Source organism: Triturus cristatus, chromosome 5_2 (assembly GCF_964204655.1).
Source record: "Triturus cristatus chromosome 5_2, aTriCri1.1, whole genome shotgun sequence".
In the NCBI taxonomy this organism is placed as follows: Eukaryota; Metazoa; Chordata; class Amphibia; order Caudata; family Salamandridae; genus Triturus; species Triturus cristatus.
The window spans coordinates 1,087,652,241-1,087,671,973 of NC_140588.1; the positions used below are offsets into that span (position 1 = coordinate 1,087,652,241).

Here is a 19,733-nt window from a genome sequence, read left to right on the forward strand (position 1 = left end):
ATTTTGAAAAACCATTCATAAAAAGATCAAAGAAATATCTTAGGGGCATCGTTATGACTAGCAGCCTAATGCCAATATAGACCCGGAACTTTGAGTCAGGAGATAATACCGCATTTAATATTACCACACAATGTATTACGGAATGTGATTTAGGGATAAATCTGTGAGATCAAACATGATGGAACATGTTCACATAAAGTGGGATGGACTCAGAACTGCGTTCAGACATCGACGTAACAGCGATTTCCACGGTCTTACTCCTTCCAGACAGGAACCTTTAAAAGGCATTTAAAGGTGAAGTAACACCGCTCATATCGCTAATCCCGAATGGAATATTACCACACCTTTTTATTGGGCCACTTACACTGAGGGCCCATGTGCCTTCCCGTAGCAATCTCTTCAACAAACACTTCCTTACTGTCTGTATTTATGTCTGATGTAATTTTGGAAACGATCATATATTGATTGAATACATTACTACTTCAGTTTCTTGTCGATCTTTAGACTGTTTTGTTCTGTCGCATTTCTGGACTGAAAGGGAGTCATTCAGTCTGCACCTTGCTCTTCTCTCCATATGTGCCCCTAGTGTTTGTATTCTTGGTAGATGCGCCCTCTGGCATCTTATGAGCGGTGAGTGCGTCTCATGCCATCTGACAGCAAATAGGCTTAGTTTTATTGGTTAGATGTACTACTAGTATTATCATTTTACCTGAGAATATTGGTAATTGTGTGTCCAACTTAGAGTTGCCTTTGCATTAAAGTATTTTTTTTTTTTAATCCCTCACTGGACAAAGATTTATTGATTCTCTTACTCGCCCAAAGCCCCTTTGAGCTGCCCAGCTTCGTCACCATTAGAGTTAACCACTAAAAAGGGGCACTTGCTCCCCAGTTTGAGAGTCCATACTATGGAGGCCCCAGGACACCGGAGAGCAAACATCTGATTGCAAGGGGCTTCTAGACTAGATTTCTTGCTATAAACATCAGTTTGTGCGTGGTGAGTATTAAAACCTGGCAAACATCTGTCCCAGTGAAAGACCCAGCAAGCAAGACCAACTTTCATAATTTAGACTTGAGGGTCTCCTCTAGGAATTTCTAAAATCCATCCTTGTGTGAGGCCGGTTTGATGGCTGGCTCATGAGATATTACTGGACTTCAAGATCTGCCGCAGAACACAGCAGCGTTATTACTCAGCAGCATCTGACGCAATGTAATGATGCTGAACACTTACATGCCACCAGAAACAGGGCTGGACAGTACAAACGCAGCTGGCACATAAATACACCACAGGTGCAACCTTACTTCATAAAAATATGTCCATAGTAAATAATATGCAAGGAGAAAAAAACACCAGGAAGTAAGATGTCTCATGTGCATGCTGTGGTTCTCCCGAACTGCTGCTTAAATACTCTACGGTGATGCGAATACATTCGGGGTGATGTTCAGTCATGCCATCTGTGGGGGTTCATTCTGCCTGCTGCGCTGCTCATTTTTAGGTCTCGCCTGAGCCAGCGCATGCGCTGGTCTGTCGAGACATTTTGAGAGGGCTCCAAAAAGTGCTACCAGGCCAGCCGAGAGCTACAGTGCATGTGCGCGGGCGCGCGCGCCTCGTTTTACCGCGATTACTTTCACTTTCGCGGCCTCGCCGCCGCTTTGATGTTTGATCGCGATCACTTTTGTGGCCGCACGGCCGCTTTGATGTTCTCCGTGAGGCTTCAATAGATTGCAGCAGTTAAAACAAGCATTGGCATTGCCAATAGGTCGTGCTTTTGGGACCTTATAAGTGTTTAGTTATGCAACTCTTGCATGGCTAAACACTTATAAGGTCCCAAAGGCGAGACCTATTGGCTATGCCAATGCTTGTTAGCTTTGTGTATCAGTTGTGCTGCTGCTCCACGCTAGCAGTTCGGCTACCCAATCCTGACAGATGTGGGGCTCTGTTAAACTATTTGCGCCGGGCAGTTCTGCCAACTGAGCGAGTCACTTAAGTATGGCTGGTCCTGCACCCTGTATCATAATTACACGGTGCAGAGCTGCACAATGGCCTGACAGAGGGGCCTCCCGCTCCGGATTTAATGCGGAGCTCTCAGGCCTGAGTTATGTGATGAGGGGCCCCCTGCAGGTCGGGCCCCCCCCACACCGCGGGGGCTGCGAGGGCCTGTGTTACGCCCCTGTGTAGTCCGCTGTGTATTATATGTATAACCCGAGAGATAGCTCTGCTGCATGCAGTCCGCTGTGCATAATATGTATAACCCGAGAGATAGCTAATGCTGCATGTAGTCCACTGAGCATGGTATATATAATTTGAGAGATAGCTCTGCTGCATGTAGTCTGCTGTGCATGGTATGCACAACCCGAGAGATAGCTCTGCTGCATGTAGTCCACTCTGCATGATATGTATAACACGAGAGATAGCTCTGCTGCATGTAGTCCACTGAGCATGGTATATATAACTTGAGAGATAGCTCTGCTGCATGTAGTCTGCTGTGCTTTATATGCATAACCAGAGAGATAGCTCTGCTGCATGTAGTCCGCTCTGCATTATATGTATAACCTGAGAGATAGCTCTGTTGCATGTAGTATGCTGTGCATTATATGTATAACCTGAGAGATAGCTCTGCTGCATGTAGTCCACTGTGCATTATATTTATAACCTGAGAGATAGCTCTGCTGCTTGTAGTCCACTGTGGATTATATGTATAACCTGAGAGATAGTTCTGCTGCATGTAGTCCGCTGTGTATTATATGTATATCCTGAGAGATAGCTCTGCTGCATGTAGTCCGCTGTGCATTATATGTATAACCTGAGAGATAGCTCTGCTGCATGCAGTTCGCTGTGCCTGGTATATATAATCTAAGAGATAGCTCTGCTGCATGCAGTCCGCTGTGCATGGAATATATAACCTGAGAGATAGCTCTGCTGCACGTGGTCCACTGTGCATGATATGTATAACCTAAGAGATAGCTCTGCTGCACGTGGTCCACTGTGCATGATATGTATAACCTGAGCGATAGCTCTGCTGCACGTGGTCCACTGTGCATGATATGTATAACCTGAGAGATAGCTCCGCTGCACGTGGTCCACTGTGCATGGTATGCATAACCCGAGATATAGCTCTGCTGCATGCAGTCTGCTGTGCATGATATGTATAACCTGAGAGACAGCTCTGCTGCACGTAGGCCGCCCTTTAAAGGTGCATAGAGCTCTGCTCCATACAGCCCGCTATAGGGGATATGTATAACCAGAGAGACAGCTCTCTCAAATGCAGCATGATATCTGTGATACATGTAACATGACAGATAGCTCTGCTGTGAGTCATGTGCCACTGTGAGTATGATTTGAGGTATAGCGCCGTGACTCAGCCATGAAGCAGTCATTGATGGAAACATTACTAACAACACACAGTGGGCCATGATGGAGCATCAGCCCTACCAACAACGCACTGCTCCTATAACAATAGAATCACACACACGTGTACGTCTGGTCACACGAGTGTAGAAAGCTGACGAAACACACGTAGTAATCAAGGATCAGTGGGAGCACCACGCTGTGAGGACGAGAACTCTCACTCGCCCGAGGGTGACATGCTTCATCATTGGGTTCCCTCCTCACACTAGGACCGCAAGGTGCCCAGCGGTGACACGCTTCATCAGGGACTGAGTATCAGGGACTGTGAATGAGAGACTGTGGATCAGAGACTGTGGAGCAGAGACTGAGGATCAGGGACTGTGGATCAGGGACTGTGGATGAAAGACTGAGGATCAGAGACTGTGGAGCAGAGACTGAGGATCAGGGACTGTGGATCAGGGACTGTGGATCAGAGACTGTGGATCAGGGACTGTGGATGAGAGACTGTGGAGCAGAGACTGAGGATCAGGGACTGTGGATCAGGGACTGTGGATCAGGGACTGTGGATGAGAGACTGTGGATGAGAGACTGAGGATCAGGGATTGAGGATCAGGGACTGAGGATCAGGGACTGTGAATGAGAGACTGTGGATCAGAGACTGTGGAGCAGAGACTGAGGATCAGGGACTGTGAATGAGAGACTGTGGATCAGAGACTGTGGAGCAGAGACTGAGGATCAGGGACTGAGGATCAGGGACTGTGAATGAGAGACTGTGGATCAGAGACTGTGGAGCAGAGACTGAGGATCAGGGACTGTGGATCAGGGACTGTGGATCAGAGACTGTGGAGCAGAGACTGAGGATCAGGGACTGTGGATGAGAGACTGAGGATCAGAGACTGAGGATCAGGGACTGTGGATCGGGGACTGTGGATGAGAGACTGAGGATCAGAGACTGAGGATCAGGGACTGTGAATCAGGGACTGAGGATCAGGGACTGTGGATCAGGGACTGTGGATGAGAGACTGAGGATCAGAGACTGTGAATGAGAGACTGTGGATCAGAGACTGTGGAGCAGAGACTGAGGATCAGAGACTGAGGATCAGGGACTGAGGATCAGGGACTGTGGATCAGGGACTGAATCAGAGACTGTGGATCAGGGACTGTGGATGAGAGATTGAGGATCAGAGACTGTGAATGAGAGACTGTGGATCAGAGACTGTGGAGCAGAGACTGTGGAGCAGAGACTGAGGATCAGGGACTGTGGATCAGGGACTGTGGATGAGAGACTGAGGATCAGAGACTGTGAATGAGAGACTGTGGATGAGAGACTGAGGATCAGGGACTGTGGATGAGAGACTGAGGATCAGGGACTGTGGATCAGGGACTGAGGATCAGGGACTGTGGATGAGAGACTGAGGATCAGAGACTGTGGAGCAGAGACTGAGGATCAGAGACTGAGGATCAGGGACTGTGGATCAGGGACTGTGGATGAGAGACTGAGGATCAGAGACTGTGAATGAGAGACTGTGGATCAGGGACTGTGGATCAGGGACTGTGGATCAGGGACTGTGGATGAGAGACTGAGGATCAGAGACTGTGAATGAGAGACTGTGGAGCAGAGACTGAGGATCAGGGACTGTGAATCAGGGACTGTGGATGAGAGACTGAGGATCAGAGACTGTGGATCAGGGACTATGAATCAGGGACTGAGGATCAGGGACTGTGGATCAGGGACTGTGGATCAGGGACTGAATCAGAGACTGTGGATCAGGGACAGTGGATCAAGGACTGTGGATCAGGGACTGAATCAAAGACTGTGGATCAGGGACTGTGAACCAGGGACTGTGGATCAGGGACTGAATCAGGGACTGTGGATCAGGGTCTGTGGATCAGGGACTGTGGATCAGGGACTGAGGATCAGAGACTGAGGATCAGGGACTGTGGATCAGAGACTGAGGATCAGGGACTGTGGATCAGGGACTGAATCAGGGACTGAGTCAGAGACTGTGGATCAGGGACTGTGGATCAGGGACTGTGGATCAGGGTCTGTGGATCAGGGTCTGTGGATCAGGGTCTGTGGAGCAGAGACTGAGGATCAGGGTCTGTGGATCAGGGTCTGTGGATCAGGGTCTGTGGATCAGGGTCTGTGGATCAAGGGTTGTGGATCGGAGTGTCTGGTCGGTGTGTCCATGCAGACATATGAAAGTCTGGGGGGTTGCAGTGTGCACCCCTCCCCCTCCGGAGCACTGCAGGCCATGTTGTCACGCTGTGCGCGCTGCTGCCCTTCGCCCCCTGCGCAATACTTGAATGTGTCACGTCCAGGCCAAGGGTCGGCTCTCGGTCTGAGGACAGAGGGCTCTGCTTCCTGCCCACAGGAGGCCCAGCCGAGACACAGGTATGTCTGGAACGGGAGCAGCGGTCAAGAGCATTGATAAAATACTGCTAGACCATCCATAAGGCGTGTCTGGAACTGAAGCAGGGGTCACGAGCATTGATAAAATACTGCCAGACCATCTAGAGGCGTGTCTGGAACTGAAGCAGGGGTCACGAGCATTGATAAAATACTGCTAGACCATCTAGAGGCGTGTCTGGAACTGGGGCAGGGGTCATGAGCATTGATAAAATACTGCTAGACCATCTGGAAGGCATGTCTGGAACTGAAGCAGGGGTCACGAGCATTGGTAAAATACTTTGAGACCATCCATAAGGCGTGTCTGAAACTGAAGCAGGGGTCGCGAGCATTGATAAAATACTTCTAGACCATCTAGAGGCGTGTCTGGAATTGAAGCAGGGGTCACAAGCATTGATAAAATACTTCTAGACCATCTGGAAGGCGTGTATTGAACTGGGGCAGCGGTTTCGAGCATTGATAAAATACTGCTAGACCTTCTAGAGGCGTGTCTGGAACTGGGGCAGGGGTCACGAGCATTGATAAAATACTGCTAGACCATCTAGAGGCATGTCTGGAACTGAAGCAGGGGTCACAAGCATTGATAAAATACTGCTAGACCTTCTAGAGGCGTGTCTGGAACTGAAGCAGGGGTCACGAGCATTGATAAAATACTGCTAGACCTTCTAGAGGCGTGTCTGGAACTGAAGCAGGGGTCACAAGCATTTATAAAATACTGCTAGACCTTCTAGAGGCATGTCTGGAACTGAAGCAGGGGTCACGAGCATTGATAAAATACTGCCAGGCCATCTAGAGGCGTGTCTGAAAGGAGAGCAGGGATCATAAGCATTGATAAAATACTTTGAGACCATCTATAAGGCACGTCTGGAACTGAAGCAGGGGTCACGAGCATTGATACAATACTGCTATACCATCTAGAGGCATGTCTGGAACTGAAGCAGGGGTCACGAGCATTGATAAAATACTGCTAGACCATGTAGAGGTGTGTCTGGAACTGGGGCAGGGGTCACAAGCATTGATAAAATATTGCTAGACCATCTAGAGGCGTGTCTGGAACTGGGGCAGGAGTCACAAGCATTGATAAAATACTGCTAGACCATCTAGAGACGTGTCTGGAACTGGGGCAGAGGTCACAAGGATTGATAAGATCTTGGGTACAGTGTCTAGTTCAAGACATCTCCGGAGTATAGTGTCTAGTCCTAGAGATTTCCAGAGTATAGTGTCCATCCAGAGGTCTTCGGAGTATAGTGTTCAGTTCTAGAGGTCTCCATGGTACAGTGTCCAGTTCTAGAAATCGCCAGGGTACTGTGTCTAGTTCTAGAGGTCTCCGGAGTATAGTGTCCAGTCATACAGATTCCTGTAGCATAGTGTCCAGTTCTAGAGGTCTCCATGGTACAGTGTCCAGTTCTAGAGGTCTCCATGGTACAGTGTTCAGTTCTAGAGGTCTTCATGGTACAGTGTCCAGTTCTAGAGGTCTCCATGGTACAGTGTCCAGTTCTAGAGGTCTCCATGGTACAGTGTCCAGTTCTAGAGATCTCCAGGGTACTGTGTCTAGTTCTAGAGGTCTCCGGAGTATAGTGTCCAGTCATACAGATTCCTGGAGCATAGTGTCCAGTTCTAGCGATCTCCATGGTACATTGTCTAGTTCTAGAGGTTTCCACAGTACAGTGACCAGTCCTAGAGGTCTCCAGAGTACAGTGTTTAGTTCTAGAAGCCTCAAGAATATAGTGTCCAGTTCTAGAGCACTTCAGAGTACTGTGTGCAGCTCTAGTGGCCTCCAGAGTACAGTTTCCAGTCCTAGAGATCTCCAGAGTACAGTGTCTAGTTACAGAGGTCTCCAGAGTACAGTGTCGTGTCCTAGAGGTCTCAATAGTACAGTGTCCAGTCCTAATGGTCCCCAGAGAACTGTGTCTAGTTACAGAGGTCTACAGAGTACAGTGTCATGTCCTAGAGGTCTCAAGAGTACAGTGTCCAGTCCTAATGGTCTCCAGAGTACTGTGTCTAGTTCTAGAGGTCTCCAGAGTACTGTGTCTAGTTCTAGAGGTCTCCAGAGTACAGTGTCCAGTTCCAGAGGTCTTTCCAGTGAGGTGTCCAGTCCTAGAGGTCTCCGGAGTATAGTGTCCAGTCATACAGATTCCTGGAGCATAGTGTCCAGTTCTAGCGGTCTCCATGGTACATTGTCTAGTTCTAGAGGTTTCCAAAGTACAGTGTCCAGTCCTAGAGGTCTCCAGAGTACAGTGTTTAGTTCTAGAAGCCTCTAGAATATAGTGTCCAGTTCTAGAGCACTTCAGAGTACTGCGTCTAGCTCTAGTGGCCTCCAGAGTACAGTTTCCAGTCCTAGAGATCTCCAGAGTACAGTGTCTAGTTACAGAGGTCTCCAGAGTACAGTGTCTAGTTACAGAGGTCTACAGAGTACAGTGTCATGTCCTATAGGTCTCAAAAGTACAGTGTCCAGTCCTAATGGTCTGCAGAGTACTGTGTCTAGTTCTAGAGGTCTCCAGAGTACAGTGTCTAGTTACAGAGGTCTACAGAGTACAGTGTCCAGTCCTAATGGTCTCCATAATACTGTGTCTAGTTCTAGAGGTCTCCAGAGTACAATGTCCAGTTACAGAGGTCTCCAGAGTACAGTGTCCAGTCCTAGAGGTCTCCAGGGTACAGTGTCCGGTTCCAGAGGTCTTCATGGTACAGTGTCCAGATCTAGAGGTCTCCGTGGTACAGTGTCCAGTTCTAGAGGTCTTCATGGTAAAGTGTCCAGTTCTAGAGGTCTCCGTGGTACAGTGTCCAGTTCTAGAGGTCTCCAGAGTACAGTGTCCAGTCCTAGAGGTCTCCAGAGTACAGTGTCATGTCCTAGAGGTCTCAAGAGTACGGGGTCCAGTCCTAATGGTCTCCAGAGTACTGTGTCTAGTTCTAGTGGTCTCCAGAGTAATGTGTCTAGTTCTAGAGGTCTCCAGAGTACTGTGTCTAGTTCTAGAGGTCTCCAGAGTACAGTGTCCAGTTACAGAGGTCTCCAGAGTACAGTGCCGAGTCCTAGAGGTCTCCAGGGTAAAGTGTCCGGTTCCAGAGGTCTTCATGGTACAGTGTCCAGATCAAGAGGTCTCTGTGGTACAGTGTCCAGTTCTAGAGGTCTTCATGGTACAGTGTCCAGTTCTAGAGGTCTCCGTGGTACAGTGTCCAGTTCTAGAGGTCTCCAGAGTACAGTGTCCAGTCCTAGAGGTCTGCAGAGTACAGTGTCATGTCCTAGAGGTCTCAAGAGTACTGTGTCCAGTCCTAATGGTCTCCAGAGTACTGTGTCTAGTTCTAGAGGTCTCCAGAGAAATGTGTCTAGTTCAGAGGTCTCCAGAGTACTGTGTCTAGTTCTAGAGGTCTCCAGAGTACAGTGTCCAGTTACAGAGGTCTCCAGAGTACAGTGCCCAGTCCTAGAGGTCTCCAGGGTACAGTGTTCGGATCCAGAGGTCTTTACAGTACAGTGTCCAGTCCTAGCGGTCTCCGGAGTACTGTGTCTAGTTCTAGAGGTCTCCGGAGTACTGTGTCTAGTCCTAGAGGTTTCCAGGGTACCGTGTCCTGTCCTTGAGGTCTCCAGGGTTCAGTGTCCGGTTCCAGAGGTCTTTACAGTACAGTGTCCAGTCCTAGAGGTCTCCGGAGTACTGTGTCTAGTTCTAGGGGTCTCCATGGTACAGTGTCCAGTTCTAGAGATCTCCAGAGTACAGTGTTTAGTCCTAGAGGTCTCCGGAGTATAGTGTCCAGTCATACAGATTCCTGGAGCATAGTGTCCAGTTCTAGCGGTCTCCATGGTACATTGTCTAGTTCTAGAGGTTTCCAAAGTACAGTGACCAGTCCTAGAGGTCTCCAGAGTACAGTGTTCGGTTCCAGAGGTCTTTACAGTACAGTGTCCAGCCCTAGCGGTCTCCGGAGTACTGTGTCTAGTTCTAGAGGTCTCCGGAGTACTGTGTCTAGTCCTAGAGGTCTCCAGGGTACCGTGTCCTGTCCTAGAGGTCTCCAGGGTACAGTGTCCGGTTCCAGAGGTCTTTACAGTACAGTGTCCAGTCCTAGAGGTCTCCGGAGTACTGTGTCTAGTTCTAGGGGTCTCCATGGCACTGTGTCCGGTTCCAGAGGTCTTTAGAGCATTGTATCACGGTTTATAGGTTTCTGGAGTATGGTGTCCGGTTCTTGGGGCCTTTGATGTGTTTCTACGGCTTGTTGTATTAAGCTCTAGGGAGGCCTTGGAAGGACTGTGTTGGGTTCGATATTCTTCCAGGGCAGTGTGCTCTTCTCTAGGCTACTCCTGAGTATTGTGTCCAGTTACAGGGGCTTCTTGGGCCTCGAGTCACGTGACCCAGGCTGCAACAGTAGAGAGGCCTCTAGAGTATTGTGCATGGTTGTGTCCTGTTCTGGAGGTCACGTGTCCAGAGGGAGAAAGAGACAGCCGGGCTGGGACGCCATGGTGTGTCCGGCCCTCAGACACAGGCTTCCCTCTCGAGCCGGTGACCCCTCAGTGACCTCAGAGCCAGACGCGCATCCCCACATAATGTAGGGTTTATATGTTTTTCTTCGGGGTCGGAGGTGCTCGCGCACTGGGAGGGGCCGGAGGGGGCCGTCATAACGGATAACAAGAAGTTAAGGAATGGACCCGAGAGAAAGGCTTAGTGCTGTCTAAGCATGAGTGAATGAGTGCAGCCTCAGGGTGAATGGATGAGTGCAGCCTCAGGGTGAATGGATGAGTGCAGCCTCAGGGTGAATGAATGAATGAGTGCAGGCTCGGGATGAATGAATGAGTGCAGCCTCAGGGTGAATGGATGAGTGCAGCCTCAGGGTGAATGAATGAGTGCAGGCTCGGGATGAATGGTTGAGTGCAGCCTCAGGGTGAATGGATGAGTGCAGCCTCGGGGGGGAATGGATGAGTGCAGCCTCAGGATGAATGGATGAGTGCAGGTTCGGGATGAATGGTTGAGTGCAGCCTCAGGGTGAATGGATGAGTGCAGCCTCAGGGTGAATGAATGAATGAGTGCAGGCTCGGGGTGAATGACTATGTGCAGCCTCAGGGTGACTGAATGAGTGCAGCCTCAAGGTGAATGAATGAGTGCAGCCTCAGGGGGAATGGCTGTGTGCAGCCTGTGGTGAATTCCTGAGTACAGCCACAGGGTGAATGACTGAGTGCAGCCTCAGGGTGAATGACTGAGTGCAGCCTCAGGGTGAATGGATGAGTGCAGGCTCGGGGTGAATGACTATGTGCAGCCTCAGGGTGAATGACTGAGTGCAGCCTCGGGGGGAATGAATGGATGAGTGCAGCCTCAGGGGGAATGGCTGTGTGCAGCCTGTGGTGAATTGCTGAGTACAGCCACGGGGTGAATGACTGAGTGCAGCCTCAAGGTGAATGAATGAGTGCAGCCTCAGGGTGAATGGATGAGTGCAGCCTCGGGGGGAATGACTGAGTGCAGCCTCGGGGGGAATGGCTGTGTGCATCCTGTGGTGAATTGCTGAGTACAGCCACGGGGTGAATGACTGAGTGCTCCCTTGGGAGGGCAGCCTGTGGTGAATGACGGTGCCTCCTGGGGATGAATGGCTGAGTTCGGACCCCGGTGATTGGCTGAGCGCATCCTGTGGTGAATGGCTTGGGCAGGATGGTAAACGGCTGACTCTCATCCCATTCTGCGTCCTGGCGGGCAGTCCACGGTGTCTGGACACAAAGGGCGCTCTGTGCCAGGGCGGTGGGCGAGCGCTCCGGGCGTTTCATGTGAATGTAAGGCGCGTTGTGCGCGAGCCCCTCAAAGGGCCCTTTGTGAGGTTCCGATTATAACAGACCATATGACTCCAGGGTGGGGGGCACAGGACACTCTGCACCGGGCACCAAGCAGGAGTCAGGCCGCCGGCCGCTGCCCACCATGGCACCCGTGCCAGGGCGGCCGTAGAGCGCCGAGGGCACTGCCAGAGACAGCTTCGAGCGCTGCAAGGTATGGGCACGGGGGGGGGGGTTACTGCCAGGGCTAGAGTGGGCACCGAAAACTGCAAGGTATGGGTATTAATGGGCACTGCAGGGACTGGCCTGGAAGACATCATTGCGCGGTATGAGCCCCGAGGAGGCACTGCCAACGGCAGCTTTGGGGTACTGCTAGGTCTGAGCACCAGAGGGCACTGCCAGGGATTCGGAGGAGACACAGAGAGCCACAAGGTATGGGCCCCGAGGGCCGACTTCCAGGGACGGACCGGGCACTGAGAGCCACAAGGTATGGGCCAGGAGGGGCGACTGCCAGGGGCAGTGTGGGCACCGAGCACTGAGAACTACAAGGTATGGGCCCCGAGGGGCGACTGCCAGGGACGGACAGGGCACTGAGAGCAAAAGGTATGGGCCAGGAGGGGCGACTGCCAGGGGCAGTGTGGGCACCGAGCACTGAGAACTACAAGGTATGGGCCCCGAGGGGCGACTGCCATGGACGGACAGGGCACTGAGAGTCACTGTGCGCGTAGTCTCTCCCTGGCCGCGATTGGGGAGGGTGTGGGGGGAGGGGGGGCTCAAAAGGCTAGTTGTGGGGTCCTATGGAGCTGTGCGCGGGGCCTCTCCCTGGAATCCATAAGGGGTCTATAGGCTAGACGTGGGGGGTCCCATGGAGCAGTGCGCAGGTCTCGACCTATGGGCAATGTTTGTTCAGTGCCAGGTTAGGGAGGAAGATGGCTGCCAGGGCTTCACCCCGATGCGGTGTCCTGGGCAACCTTCAGCTGCTCTGGACTGGCAGCCAGGACTTCTAGCGCCTAGAAGGACATTGAGCAGGACATTCAAGGGCTCACTCAGAAGCGCACTCGGGGGTTCCCTCAGGTTCCCACTCAGAGTGACACTCGGCGGCACGTTCAGGGGCTCACTCAGAAGTACATTCAGAGTTACACTCAGTGACACACTCAGGGGTTTAATCAGGAGTACATTAGGAGGTACACTCTGTAACACACTCGAAGGTTAACTCAGAAGTACACTCAGTGACACACTCAGGGGTTTAATCAGGAGTACATTAGGAGGTACACTCTGTAACACACTCGAAGGTTAACTCAGAAGTACACTCAGTGACACACTCAGGGGTTTAATCAGGAGTACATTAGGAGGTACACTCTGTAACACACTCGAAGGTTAACTCAGAAGTACGCTCAGTGACACACTCAGGGGTTTAATCAGGAGTACATTAGGAGGTACACTCTGTAACACACTCGAAGGTTAACTCAGAAGTACGCTCTGTGTCACACTCTGTAACACGCTCAGGGGTTCAATCAGGAGCACGTTCAGTGACACTCGAGGGTTCACTCAGAAGTACATTCAGTGACACACTCAGGGGTTCACTCAGAAGTACATTCAGTGGCACACTCAGGGGTTCACTCAGAAGTACATTCAGTGACACACTCAGTGACATCACTCAGAAGTACATTCAGTGACATCACTCAGAAGTACATTCAGTGACACACTCTGTAACACACTCGGTGGTTCACTCAGAAGTACATTCAGAGTTACACTCTGTAACACACTCGAGGGTTCACTCAGAAGTACATTCAGTGACACACTCAGGGGTTCACCCAGAAGTATATTCAGTGACACACTCAGGGGTTCACTCAGAAGTACATTCAGAGTCACACTCAGTGACACACTCGGTGGTTCACTCAGAAGCACATTCAGAGTTACACTCTGTAACACACTCGAGGGTTCACTCAGAAGTACATTCAGAGTTACACTCTGTAACACACTCGAGGGTTCACTCAGAAGTACATTCAGTGACACACTCAGGGGTTCACTCAGAAGTACATTCAGAGTCACACTCAGTGGCACACTCCGGGGTTCAGAAGTACATTCAGTGACACACTCAGTGACATCACTCAGAAGTACATTCAGTGACACACTCAGTGGCACACTCCGGGGTTCACTCAGAAGTATATTCAGTGACACACTCAGTGACATCACTCAGAAGTATATTCAGTGACACACTCAGTGGCACACTCTGGGGTTCACTCAGAAGTACATTCAGTGACACACTCAGTGACATCACTCAGAAGTACATTCAGTGACACACTCAGTGGCACACTCTGGGGTTCACTCAGAAGTACATTCAGTGACACACTCAGTGACATCACTCAGAAGTACATTCAGTGACACACTCAGTGGCACACTCTGGGGTTCACTCAGAAGTACATTCAGAGTCAAAATCGGGGGTTCACTCAGAAATGTATTCACTGACACGCTCGGGTTCACTCAGAAGCACATTCGCAGTGACATTCACCCGCAGCACATTCAAGGGCTGTCATGGGGGGAAACAGCATTATCTCTCTGCACACTCTTAGTCTCGGGGGCGCGTCCAACACACACTGACATAAGAATGTACAGCCCGGAGGTGTCACTCGGGCGGTGCGCCCTGAGGCCCCTGGAGCAGGCGCAGAGCCGGCGTGTCTGCATTCCGCGCACCGGAGCAGGTGTCAAGAGTGGCAGTGAGCGCCCTGTGCGTGTGCACGGCCGGGTGTGCAGTGCTGCAGGTGTGCGTGTGCACAGGGCGGATGCGCGCTGGATGTGGGCGCGCGAGGCTCAGGTGCGCGCCCCTGACCAGCCCTAGCCCTGCTCCTGTGCCTGGGCGAGGGGTGCTGGAGGGCCCGGCTGAGGGCTCAGAGGAGGGCCCGGCGGAGGGCTCCTGCGCAGGGACGTGCCTGAGGGCCACCGGGGCCATCCGAAGTAGTTGGCGCTAGGAACCGTGAGTGGCGGCGGATTGGGATAGCAGGCTTGATTGTGTATCGAGACAGGATCCAAGCACAGCGGGGCAGCTCAGCCTTTCATCCTTCCAAGGGTAATATCCTCGTTTGGGGTTTGCTACCGTTCATGGTGAGCCTGAAGGCGCCTCCGCCTGTGGTGTGCTCTGTGGAGGGGGTCTTGGTCTCAGCGTGGAGGGTCAGGCCTGCTGGAGACAGAGGCCAGTCCGCCTCTGGCGCTGCCTCGACACCTACAAGGATGTAGTGTTGATAGGTGTTATTCCTACAGGGTAGCAGCATGATGGTGTGTGTGTGCACAGGCCTACGTTGTTGTGTAATTAGCACTTCTATAGCGCCTCGCACCATTAGGTGGACTCCGTAGCGCTTTCTTTGTCTGGGCGCTCTTTCCGTTCCACTCTGAATTTCAGTCCTCCGGTTGTTTGGTGGTAAGTGGCCGAGTCGGGATGGGTAGACGAGAGCTGCTGAAACGGGACATATTCACTTAACAAATTTCCACGAAAACACAATCTAATCAGTACTCTCCTAAAAGGGGTCTGGGAGCTGTATTTTTGTCCCAAATGTGTTCCACCAGGCGAGTCCCCAGGACTCATCTTTTCCAGTAGGCGGTGCTAGTCGACGCGCTTCACTCAATCCGAAAGTAGACGACAAGTCCCAGAATGCACCTTGCTGCTGGGCGAGTGTCCGGGGCTGGATTGTGTCCCGGGGCAGGGAGCGCTCTCTGACCCCTATCACGAGCCGTCTCTCTTGTGCGCCAGGGCAGGCACCCGAGGAGGTAGGTAAGGCAGGTCCCCTGAAGCCCTGCGACCTATGGGTCACAGCTTGAGGTAGGTACGCTGGGTGTGCACAGGCCTTAGAAATGCACGACGCGTGAGGTCGACGGGTTGGGATGCAGGAAGACGAACCCTAAGGGGTGAGGGGAGAACAGACAGGGAGAGCCCGAAGGCCTCCATCTTTGGAGGGTGACCGGAAGCACAGTCCAGCGTAAGGCCCCTGGGACAAGCCTCTGCGGCCTCAGAGGAGCGCCCTTTATTGCTGATGCCTCCCCCAGCAGGGGTTACCACCCTCTGCATTACAAGTTCTGGGGTCATACCACCCAGACCCCAGCTGAGAAAAGAGAGGCCAGTCTGGGGGTGACATACCGGGGAAATGAGAACTCACCAGGGGTGGAGACAGGGAATTCACAATGTACGCCCTTTGTGAATCCCACAACGAACGTACACTTACGCCAAAGGTTCTGTTTACCTCTGTGAGTTCGGCACTTTGGGTCCAACTTGTAATGGGCCCTGGCGGTACCAGTACCCCATTAACTCAAGACAATTGTTCGGGTCACTCATAATGATAATGTTGCACTACATGTAAAACATGTCAGCACCTCAGAGTGAGCTGCGGGCTAGAACCACAAAGGTGTAACACGAGTGCCGATGGAATAATAGTTGTAATAAAAGTGCCCGTGAAACTACAAAGGCGTTTATTGCTAGACTCGAAGCTGTAATAGAGGTGCGCGTTAAACAGTGAAGATGTGTAGTGCGAGAACCGCATGTGTAATAAAAATAAATAATGAAGGCGGGTACTAGTCGAATTATAGTTGTAATAGAAGTGCGCATTACAGTGAGGGTGTGTAGCGCTAGAACCGTGGGTGTAATAGAAGCGCTCATGAAACAGTGAGGGTGTGTGGCGCTAGAACCGTGGGTGTAATAGAAGTGCTCATGACACAGTGAGGGTGTGTGGCGCTAGAACCGTGGGTGTAATAGAAGTGCTCATGAAACAGTGAGGGTGTGTAGCGCTAGAACCGTGGGTGTAATAGAAGCGCTCATGAAACAGTGAGGGTGTGTGGCGCTAGAACCGTGGGTGTAATAGAAGCGCTCATGAAACAGTGAGGGTGTGTGGCGCTAGAACCGTGGGTGTAATAGACGTGCTCATGACACAGTGAGGGTGTGTGGCGCTAGAACCGTGGGTGTAATAGAAGTGCTCATGAAACAGTGAGGGTGTGTGGCGCTAGAACCGTGGGTGTAATAGACGTGCTCATGACACAGTGAGGGTGTGTGGCGCTAGAACCGTGGGTGTAATAGAAGTGCTCATGACACAGTGAGGGTGTGTGGCGCTAGAACCGTGGGTGTAATAGAAGCGCTCATGAAACAGTGAGGGTGTGAATCTCTAGAACCGTGGGTGTAATAGAAGCGCTCATGACGCTAGAACCGTGGGTGTAATAGAAGTGCTCATGAAACAGTGAGGGTGTGTAGCGCTAGAACCGTGGGTGTGCTGCCTTCCCTCCACGGGACTGTCCCCGGAGCTCCCCGCTCTGTCCCCGGAGCTCCCTGTCCCCGGAGCTCCCGCTCTGTCACCGGAGCTCCCTGTCCCCGGAGCTCCCGCTCTGTCACCGGAGCTCCCTGTCCCCGGAGCTCCCGCTCTGTCCGGAGCTCCCTGTCCCCGGAGCTCCCGCTCTGTCCGGAGCTCCCTGTCCCCGGAGCTCCCCGCTCTGTCCCCGGAGCTCCCTGTCCCCGGAGCTCCCGCTCTGTCCCCGGAGCTCCCTGTCCCCGGAGCTCCCGCTCTGTCCCCGGAGCTCCCTGTCCCCGGAGCTCCCGCTCTGTCCCGGAGCTCCCTGTCCCCGGAGCTCCCGCTCTGTCCCCGGAGCTCCCTGTCCCCGGAGCTCCCGCTCTGTCCCCGGAGCTCCCGCTCTGTCCCCGGAGCTCCCGCTCTGTCCCCGGAGCTCCCTGTCCCCGGAGCTCCCGCTCTGTCCCCGGAGCTCCCTGTCCCCGGAGCTCCCCGCTCTATCCCCGGAGCTCCCTGTCCCCGGAGCTCCCCGCTCTGTCCCCGGAGCTCCCTGTCCCCGGAGCTCCCGCTCTGTCCCCGGAGCTCCCGCTCTGTCCCTGCCACTGGCACTAACCTGCATTTCTTGTTTTCTACTCTCAAGCCTCGGCTCTGGTATGCACCGCTGTCCCCCCTGCACGTCACACCGCCTGCGGGTCATCGTCTTTTAATGTTTAAGGCAGACCTCCTTTTCTGAAGGTTAAACACAAAGGGCAGGGTGTGCTTCAGCTGTTCTTAACTCCTCACAACTTTAAAATGTAAGTCTTAATCTCAAAGGAAACTGTCTGAGCAAGTACGTCATCACGGCGTATTTAAGATACTTTAATAAGAGCGGGTCTTTGTCGGGCACAAATTACAAACAGCGTAAATATCCCTGCATGTCACTCTGCTGGGAGTGATATCACTGAGGGCGGTTTGAGAGCGCATCAGTCTTGGCGCGAACTTGTGTTTCAGACTCAGTTTGAACAATGTCTGTAACGCGCATGCGCCAGCGAAGTAGCTCTACCGGGAGACCCCAGCACAGCATGAGAAACAGACAAAGGACTGACATTAAACCTGGACCTCTGTGGGGCTGAGTTTAAGCAAGCTTTGAGCATAAGCAACTGGACATCTTTAACAAAAAGAAGAGTATGGGCCCTTCGTGGCACAGTAGTCACCTTGAACCCCCCTGCCCTCCCTGGTGAAACACGATTCTCAATTACTGTCTTGTGGAGAATGAGACACCCTTGGTATGCAGGCCTGACCTACGATGCAGGTATGTCTACAAGTAAATATACATGTACATATACATATTTCTGTGAGTGAGGTTTGGAGTAAAGCAACCACCATCACTCACAGCCCTTGGCCTCTTCCTATTTTTGCAGATTAACCGTGCACCGACTGAACAGATATAAGTCGACACATACCCAGTCATCTCAAAGGATAAGTGGGCACTCAGCTGCAAAAGCTATGGTCAGAAAACACAATTTCCGTATAGCCCTGAAGAAGGCTTCCAAGCCTGCGGAGTCGAAACGTATCGATATTACGAGCAAAGCTTTGGAATATGGATTCGTTCTGAAATTTAGCAGCCTTCATAGCAACAACTTGTACACGTGCTATACAGAAAAACATGTACAAGTACGGATGAAAGACCCAGAAGGCACATGGTAACGCCTTCCGCTGCGCGAATCTATTTTCACTAAGTCTTTATTTTTACACTATGGCTGTGATAGTCTTATTAGTCCGGATTCAGCCCCACGACTCCTGCTGGAGCGGCCTCCCCTGTCTCAAGCACCCTTTCAGCCAGTCTTAAATCCTTCCGCGTGGAAGCCCTGGTAGGTCAGTCAATATATGGAAGTGGTGGCGGCTTACCATCCTGGGGGCGGGTGGCCGGGGTTATTACCAGGCCACAGGGTGTGTTTATTGCATTATTCAAAGGCTGAGGAGCAGCGGCTCTCCCTAAAGCTCAGCTGTCCAGTGCCCCAAAGAGCAGGGCCGGGTGCTCAACGCCAGGTAGCAATCACGGACTGATATTTCCCAGGCCAGCATTCTGAGCATGAACGGGCTGAACTCCCACTTCCTGGAACAGCTTCTCCTGTCCTTCTATCAGTTTTCCTAACTTACTCAGGATTTTAGTCATAGTCTTTTGCTCACTTGCAACTACCTCGATGTGTTCATTTATAACAGGTGCGACATCTCGGTGGGTTAAAGGACCCGCTGCAGAGATCTTTGTGCACCGTGCATATCACAGTGTCCCTCTAGTTATTAGGGAAGGGTTAATACAGAGCTCAGAAATGTGTGTGAGGGGCGCAGGCATTCCTGCTGCATCCGTTCATTGTGTGAGAGGCGTGCACTGTAATGCTTCTGCTTCTCTGTGCTCGGACTGAAGCTTCCACTGCTGCTTGTGATGCATCATTTCAGTGTGTGAGAGGCATGCACTGTAATGCTTCTGCTTCTCTGTGCACAGACTGAAGCTTGCACTGCTGCTTGTGATGCATCATTTCAGTGTGTGAGAGGCGTGCACTGTAATGCTTCTGCTTCTCTGTGCACAGACTGAAGCTTGCACTGCTGCTTGTGATGCATTATTTCAGTGTGTGAGAGGCGTGCACTGTAATGCTTCTGCTTCTCTGTGCACAGACTGAAGCTTGCACTGCTGCTTGTGATGCATCATTTCAGTGTGTGAAAAGGCGTGCACTGCTAATGCTTCTGCCTCTCTGTGCACAGACTGACGCTTGCACTGCTGCTGCTTGTGAGGATTCATTTCAGTGTGTGAGAGGCGTGCGCTGTCGCTGCCAGTGCATCTTCTGTGCACGGACTGAAGCTTGCACTGCTGCTTGTGAGGCATCATTTCAGTGTGTGAAAAGGCGTGCACTGCTAATGCTTCTGCTTCTCTGTGCACATACTGACGCTTGCACTGCTGCTGCTTGTGAGGATTCATTTCAGTGTGTGAGAGGCGTGCACTGTCGC

General features: G+C 51.9%; 2 protein-coding genes across 3 annotated transcripts in view; both read left to right on the top strand.

The window, feature by feature from the left end:
- Positions 1 to 19,733, top strand: part of LOC146829721 (gap junction beta-1 protein-like) — a 43,870-nt gene that overhangs the window by 6,105 nt on the left and 18,032 nt on the right. Inside the window, exon 1 of one of the 2 annotated variants that reach the window (XM_085608429.1) lies at positions 14,534 to 14,557. The exons of the other annotated variant lie outside the window; for it this stretch is intronic. The gene's annotated coding sequence lies outside the window, so the exon portion shown is untranslated. Of the gene's footprint in view, positions 1 to 14,533; positions 14,558 to 19,733 lie in introns of those variants that run through there. 2 annotated transcript variants of the gene reach the window in all.
- The window catches only part of LOC146829722 (gap junction beta-1 protein-like), a 34,723-nt gene that overhangs the window by 6,105 nt on the left and 8,885 nt on the right, over positions 1 to 19,733 (top strand). The window lies entirely within an intron of this gene.